Here is an 8,110-nt window from a genome sequence, read left to right as displayed (position 1 = left end):
CATTTTAACAGTAATATTACTACCAAAAAGACCAAGAATTACAAGACTAATGCTGGTCGTCTTATTGAGAATCAAGAGCGTGTATACAATTATTTACACAAAAAGTAAATGTTTTTTCTCTGTCTGAAGCATATATTTTCCAAGCTGAAAGTGACCTAGAAATTATCTAGTCCAATCCTTCATTTGTAAATATGAAAACATTGATGACAGAAATGCTCCTGTGTTCAGTTAATGAATTCCAGAGTTAGAATTATAATCCAGTCTCCTAACACACAATTTATGTCCATCCCAGAATATTACACTGAGGATCTTAACAAATCCCCTACAGTTGCAGAAAATCTGTGAGTATGAAAAGAAGCAGCAGCTGTGGTCTACTTCCTTCTTTACTCATTTGATTTCTCCCCTTTTGAGTAGGTTTGAAGCTGAGATTTATTACCAATTGGTAGGCTCTGGCCGTGTGAGGGGAAGATGAGCCTCCCTTAATGGAATAAAAAATGAAAAGTGTGATAAGATGTAATGAAGTGAAATAGAAGCTCTGCTCAATGCCCAAAGAAGACCGTCACTGTTTGGGGGTGCAGCAGGCCGGGCTATGCTTAGGTGGGCACACACGAGATTAGGACTGTGTCGAGTGAACACGCTGTCATTTGAGTCTCTGAAATCCCACACATCTATGAGTTGATGTGAAGAATGAATGGCAGCACAATGTTATTATGATACTTAATCTTAGTTAAAATCCAGTTTGAAGAAAAGAGTTGAAGCAAAGTTTGGCTCTGCCCTCTAATGACTTATTTATTTTTTTAAGAATTTATTTATTTATTTGAGAGAGAGAGAACAAGGGAGAACATGAGTGGAGGGGGTAAGGGCAGAGGGAGAGGAAGAAGCAGACTCCCAACTAAGCAGGGACCCTGATGCGGGGCTCGATCCCAGGACCCTGGGATCATGACCTGAGCCGAAGGCAGACGTTTAACCAACTGAGCCACCCAGGTGCCCCTCTAATAACTTATTTAAATAATAAGTTCTGAACCAGTTCTACCCCAGAGTTCATCAATAGGTTACAAAACACACTCGCAGACAATAATTACTACAATCTCGTCGCAGAGCAGGTGGAGGTTATTTGGGGAACTTGGGCAGAGAAAGTGTTCCTCGCCTAAAATCAGAAACCCTGAGTCTTTGTGAAGTTTTGACTTGTATAAGAGTTGAAACAGCTCTGACATCCTCCATTACCTGTGGAATGTAAAATGCAGCCATTCTTAGCTGGATGACAGTGATAAAGTGCAAACTAATGGTGTTCACCCTCTGCACAGACCCTGATGTACCTGGCCTTTTCAAAACAGGGAGGCTAATGTCTAACAAGTCATGTAAAAGTCATAGTGAATGAACCTTAAAGTAAATGCAACATAACATCCCTTTGCATTTCAGTTTTCCTTGAAATATCATCACTTTAAGTTCAGAGTCAAAGCCAAAAGGCAACGATTCTGGGTGAGTTTTGAAATGTGTGTTAACTTAACCAGAAAACAATCCAGCAAAAAGAAGGCTGAATCACTTGCTGTCGCTTGACAGTTTTAGCACTCGCTTTTCGCTTTGGTAATCAAGGTGCTGGAATTGGATTCAAGATACTTTCCCTGAAATTAGAATTCAAACATTTTTAGTCAAAAGCTAAAACAGCAACTTATGAAAATATAAATTAATTTCATCATAGAAAATACTGGAAATGGAGGCTTTTTGAATACCTCCCATGTAGAGATGTTTTTGCATATGTTATATGCAAAATGACTACACATAACCTTCTGAGTAGATATACTTCTATTTTTTTTTCATTTTACTGACATGGCAAGTCAAGTTCAGAAACGTAAAAGAATCGTTCAAAGTAATGAATTCAGTAGGTGGCAGATCATAATAAAACTGCAGCCTTGTTCATAATTTGTTTGTTTTAAATATATAACACAACATTAACTCTGTTAATCACTGTATTTAGAGCAGCACAAACTGCATCGTATAGATGCTTGGTTGGTTAGTTTACCTGTATGCATCTCCTTCCGTAGTAGAACACTGGGTTTCTATCACACTTCTAAGACTGCAGGAGGGAGGGTAGGGAGCCAGGATGTCACAGAGGAGGTATGAGAGAAGAAAGAGTGATTGAAAAATGGCATACAAGATTAGTGAATCAGAATTGAGGTGCTCCGGCTTCCAAGGCACATCACTGTAAGAAAATAAAATTAAGAGAAAAAGATTCGGACTTCAGAAAGAAAATAAAACGCTTCCTCAGCTCTGACCTAATCAGCTGAAGGGTTTTATAGTTGAGATTTGTGTCTCTCCACTTCCTCCTTTTAGAGACGTCTTAAATACTTAAAGGCTTCGTGCATTCTCCTTTAAACAGAAACTTCCATGGCGAAAAGGCTATAGCTTGATCCTTCCATAATTGTGAGTTACGGTTTGTGGCCTGTATTTTTTCCAACTTTATTGAGAAATGATTGACAAATAAAAATCATATATATTTAAGGTGTACAATGTGACATTTTAATATATGTGTACATTATGAAATGATTACCACAATCAAGCTAATTAACATATTCAGCATCCTGCTTAGTTATGTGTGTGTGGCAAGAACACTTAAAGATCTAAGAAGATAAGATCTAAAAAGATCTAAGAAGGATAAACCTTGAGGCTTCTACACCTGACTGGCAATGAGATTCAACTAATTAAACAAACAAGTAAAAGTGAGAACAAGAGCTCAGAAGGTAATTGGTATAATCTATACCTACGTACCTGCAGTGACCAACTTGTGATCAAACAGACATCATATAGATTCAGAATGTAGCCTCCAATTTAATTTCAGGATGAGCGCTTTTTATTATTTCTTGTTTTTATTTTTATTTTTTTGAGAGAGAAAGTGCAAGCAGGGGGAGGGGGTGGGCAGAGGGAGAAGGAGAGAGAGAATCTTAAGCAGGCTCAGCACAGAGCCCGAGGAGGGGCTTGATCTCACCACCCTGAGATCATGACCTGAGCCAAAACCAAGAGTTGGACGCTCAACCGACTGAGCCGCCCAGGCGCCCCAGGATAAGAGCTTTATAGAAAGCTGCCTTCATCTTGCTACTGCTCTATAATATGAAAAATAAAGCAAAATTATCTTCTCATTGGAATTAATTTGTACAATAAATAGGTAGTCTAATTTGTACAAATGTACCCTCTCCCCTTGGGATTCAGTAAAGTAAAATAAATGAATGTGTTTTGTTACCTGTTAAATGACACTCTTCTGGATGTTAGTCATATTCTATTTTATTTTATTGTTTGGTGTTTTAAAGTGTCCATTTATCATCTTTTTAAAGATACATATTTTTAAAACTTTTTACTAAAGGTCAAAAAGTTAAACATCACTAAATATCTTTATTTTCCATAAATTGGTTCTCATGCAAAAAAAAAAAATGCTGAATAAGAGTATAAATGACAAGGTGGGCCATTTAGAAGGGTAGGGCACTCCAGATCTGGATAATAAATTAATCCAGTTTAGTGATGCTAATAAATTAGGCATTTCCTGGAAAGTTCCAACATCTTTATAACATTTTTACAATGTTTCCTAACTTTTGGTCAATGCTATTTTTCTTTAGAATTACAGATACTGGTATGGAGGAAAAGCTTCTGGTTCTATCATGATACAAAGAATATATTTTCCAAGGTGGTTTTGTTTCAGAGAGGAGTGTTTGTATTGTTCCCTTTAGTTAGCTTAGTTTAGTTTATTTTTGTTTGTTTTCAACTGAAGAGAAGGAAAATATATAGATGTTGTTCCAAAATAGCACAGGGTAAAAAATACAGAGAGATAGTAAGAAGAGCCTGTCAATGCAGGTGTGAGATGCCCCAGTGACTCTCCCACCACAGACGCAGTCTAGCAGATTTTCTTGGGCTTTGACAGGAATAGACAGAGTATTAGTGAAAAGGATCACACAGTTACACTCAGGGTTGTTGATACCTCTTCAAGAAATAAAAATCAACTTGTTCTTTCTTTCCTCAGTTAATCATTTTCCGTTTGATGTATAGGTTTCCAAACACATACAAGTCCACTGAGAACCTGTTTCTACAGGTTATTTTCTAGGGTGAGAAGGATCTTGAATCCAGCCTCTCTTAGGGAAGAAAATTCCTCTTCCAAAGCTCAGGACAAAACCGTATCACAAAACGTCATTATAGAAACACTTAATTGGGACAAAATTATTTCTAAATAAACTCTTTTTTTTTTTTAAGATTTTATTTATTTATTTGACAGAGAGAGACTCAGCAAGAGAGGGAACACAAGCAGGGGGAGTGGGAGAGAGAAGCAGGCTTCCCGCTGAGCAGAAAGCCCGATGCGGGGCTCGATCCCAGGACCCTGGGATCATGACCTGAGTCGAAGGCAGATGCTCAATGACTGAGCCTCCCAGGCGCCCCTAAATAAACTCTTTATAATTGTCCTATGTTGAGTTCTTACTCTGTGCTAAATGCCTTGTATATATTATTTCATTTAATACTATAAACATATTAAAACCTATCAAATATGTACTGTTATTATTATTATCTTGATATCACAGAAGAGGAAGACAGGATATAGAAGATTTACTTGTTCAACACCAAATAGCTACTAAGTTACAGAGTTAGAAATGTGAACCCAGGCCTACCTGTTTCCGAAGCTTACACCCTCAATGTTTACTTTCTACTACCTCTCAAGCAATGGATTTCAGTACAAGAAAATAGTCTGGATGATATCTGACAGCTAATTAATGTGTTGGAGCAGTAGTACAGGTATCTTTATAAATCAGTTCTATCAAAGAAATGATAGTGATTGCTATGTGGAATTCCCTCTCTCGCTGTGTCTCTCTCTGTCAAATAAATAAATAAAAATAAATAAAATCTTAAAAAAAATAAAATCCTTAATCTATCTGGTGATGATTTTATTTTTGTGGGTAACCAGTCATCCAGTTTCATTTACTGAATTCTCTCACCTTTCCTTACTGTTGAGACAGGCCACCTCTGATGTACCTAAATTTCAGTGGATACCTAAGTCTAGTTCTGAGTTCTCTGTTCGATCCCATTGGCCAATTTTCTATCCCTGTGCCAGTTACATACTGTCTTTATTATTATAGCTTATAAAAAGTCCCATAATTAATATGAATAAGCCTGTAATATTTTATTTTCAAAATGAAATACGAAGCAACAGTCAAAATGAATGAATTCTAGCTAACTACAATAATAAGTATGAACATTAACAATATATTATTTGTAGAAAAAAAGCCCTAAATTATTACATATAGCATCATATAATTTTTAATAAAGTTAAAAATGACTGAAAAACATGCCTTTTTATGGGTAAATAAGACAATTAAAAGAAATTATACAAAAAGAAAATGTGTAAGACTGCTCTTCTTCAGGCTTATATTAGAAAATCCGTAAATATAATTCACCACATTAAGGTATTAAAAGAGAAAAACAATATGACTATTTCAAATAGGTTCAGGGAAAGCATTTGATAAAATTCAAAAAACAACTTTTAGTAATTTAGAAATAGATGCGAATACCATTGATCTGATAAAAATATCTTTGAAAACAAAAGGGCAGAAATTACTGAGCCCCCTCCATCTTCTACCAACCACTTCAGACTCAAAAAGGAAAAGTTAAGCTGGAATAGAAGCAAAACTGACCAAGTAGGCTAAGCAGTATGATGACATGGCAGCCCGCATAATGTCTGTAACCAAGCAAGGAGCCGAATTATCTCCAGTGAGGAAAGTATCTTTTTCTCAGTTACTTGCAAAACATGTAAAAAGCCATAGGTCATTTTGGAGAGTCATCTCAAGTACTGAGCTAAGGACAGAAGATGCTGAGAAAAAAAAAAAAAGATTATTCATGAGTAGAGAGAGAAAACTGTGACGAAGCTTAGAGTACATCTGCAATGATATACTATCTCTTTTGGAGAAGTTCTTGATCACAGTGCTTTGCGAGCAGAGAGCGAAATCTTCTATTTGAAAGTGAAAGGGGACTTTACTATTACATGGCTGAGGTAGCTTCTGGTGCTGACAGGAAAGGGATTGTGGATCAGTCACCACAAGCATACCAAGAAGCTTTGAAATAAGCAGAAAGGATGTGCCAATGGACACATCCTATCAGATGGGGTCTCATCCAACTTTTCTGTCTTCTACTATGAGGTCTGAACTCCTCTGAGCAAGCCTGCTCTCTTGTATAGACAACTTTTGATGAGACCATTGCTGAACTTGATACACTGAGTGAAGAGTCATACAAAGAGAGCAGGCTAATAATGCAATGACTGAGAGGCAACTTGACCTTGCAAACACCAGATACCCAAGGAAACAAAGCTGAAGCAGGAAAAAGAGGGGAAAATTAGCCTTCCAAATTTTGTCTGCCTCATTCTAAAATTTACAGAGTAGACTGTTTGTCACCCAAGCTATCCCACAGAGAGGTTTTTGTTTATGATTTGTGATAGGTTTATGTTACTTCTATTTGAATTTTTATCTTTCTTGTGTGGTTTTTCTGTTTAATATTAGAGGAGTAGAGCTGATTGAGTGTAGGGAATTGTCTTTCTTTTTTTGGCATTTATTTATTTATTCATTGTTAATCAAGTTTTTATTTTAATTCCAGTATAGTTAACATAGAGTGTTATATTAGTTTCAGGTGTACCATATACCGATTCCATACATCATCTTATGCTCATCATCACAAGAGGACCCCCCTGGGAGGTGTCTGGTTTTGAGGCACTTAATATAGGAATGTGGCATTTTTATACAACTTATAAATGTTTGGCCCAGTACTTTGGGTATATTGTGGCTATAACTCAATGGTTATGACATGTTAAATGAAGTGTATTTGTGGGATACACACTCTCAGTGTGCACACTTTGAGGAGAGTTGACACACAATATTACAATATTACATCTGTGTCAGGTGTACAACATAGTGATTGGACAACTCTAGACATTATGCTGTGCTCATCACAAGCGTAGCTACCATCTGTCACCATACAACTCTATCACGATACCATCGACTATATTCCCCATGCTGTACCTTTTTTTAATGGGCACACTTTTGACTACAGCTATAGAAGTGTTCCTTTACAGAAAGCTGTGACCCACTTTGCTCTGGATAAGGGCAGAAAATGGTTCATATTTCATTCTTTGTAAAGTTACCTGCTGCGTACTTCGTTATTTTTTGCTACACTTATTTGTATCTAAATGTTTTAGGCAAACTGAGAACAAATGTACGAAAAAAGATGCTGTAAAATCAAATTTCCTAATATCCTTTATTTCATATACATCAATCACTAGTAAAACAAAACGTGTGTTTAACTTATTTTAGGGTTTTTCGTTTTTGTGCTGTATATGCATGACTATAAAAATAGTTTACAGAGAAATAACTTAAGATGATGGATAGGTTTGTTTAATTTTTCATGAAACTTTCAATACCAGTTCAAACATAATTGTTGAGAACATGTAGATTAAGATGATGTAAGTGGAATAAAAGTTTTATGACTGGACTCTAAAAAAAGAAAGGATGGCCCACTGTCATCCCTTTATTCACTTTTACTTTACATCATAGCCAGTGTAATAAGATGAATAATTAGAGATATGGGGATAAGAGAAGAGGATAACACTCTGTTTCTTTATAGATGATGTTATTGTTACACAGAAAACTCAAAATAATCTACAATTATTAGAAGGCAGGAAGGTTTTGTCAAGATAACTAGATGATGGTTAGTATGTACAAGCCAATTGCATTTCCATACACCTTCAACAAATAAGTGGGATGTGTAATTAAGGTTTTTTACAATAGTATTAAAAATACCTAATAACTTAGAGATAATTTTAGTAAAGCCAGGCAGGCTTTTTACTGGGAAAAATATACAGCTTTATTAAGAAATATCAAAGAACAGCCTACAAAAATTAGGAGTTACAACATATTCACTGTAGAATGAAAATTTGTTTGTAAAATTCAATGCAACTTCAATAAAAATCTGTTTGTTTGGTTTTTTTCAGAGAACTTGATAATATTTATTCCAACATTTAGTTTGGAAAAGTAATGTGCCTAGCATAGCCTGAGCACTCATATTCCCCCAGGGAGACATACTACTTTGTTAGGAA

The 8,110-nt window shown here is 35.9% G+C and overlaps 1 pseudogene; it reads left to right on the top strand.

Annotated features, from left to right (window-relative positions):
- The first annotated feature begins 1,827 nt into the window (after nucleotides 1–1,827).
- On the top strand, nucleotides 1,828–6,361 carry LOC118531550 (14-3-3 protein zeta/delta pseudogene; annotated as a pseudogene).
- Nucleotides 6,362–8,110: the final 1,749 nt, after the last annotated feature.

Source organism: Halichoerus grypus, chromosome 14 (assembly GCF_964656455.1).
Source record: "Halichoerus grypus chromosome 14, mHalGry1.hap1.1, whole genome shotgun sequence".
In the NCBI taxonomy this organism is placed as follows: Eukaryota; Metazoa; Chordata; class Mammalia; order Carnivora; family Phocidae; genus Halichoerus; species Halichoerus grypus.
The sequence above is the reverse complement of the archived record's forward strand: the minus strand, read 5'-3'. Positions and strand labels throughout refer to the sequence as shown.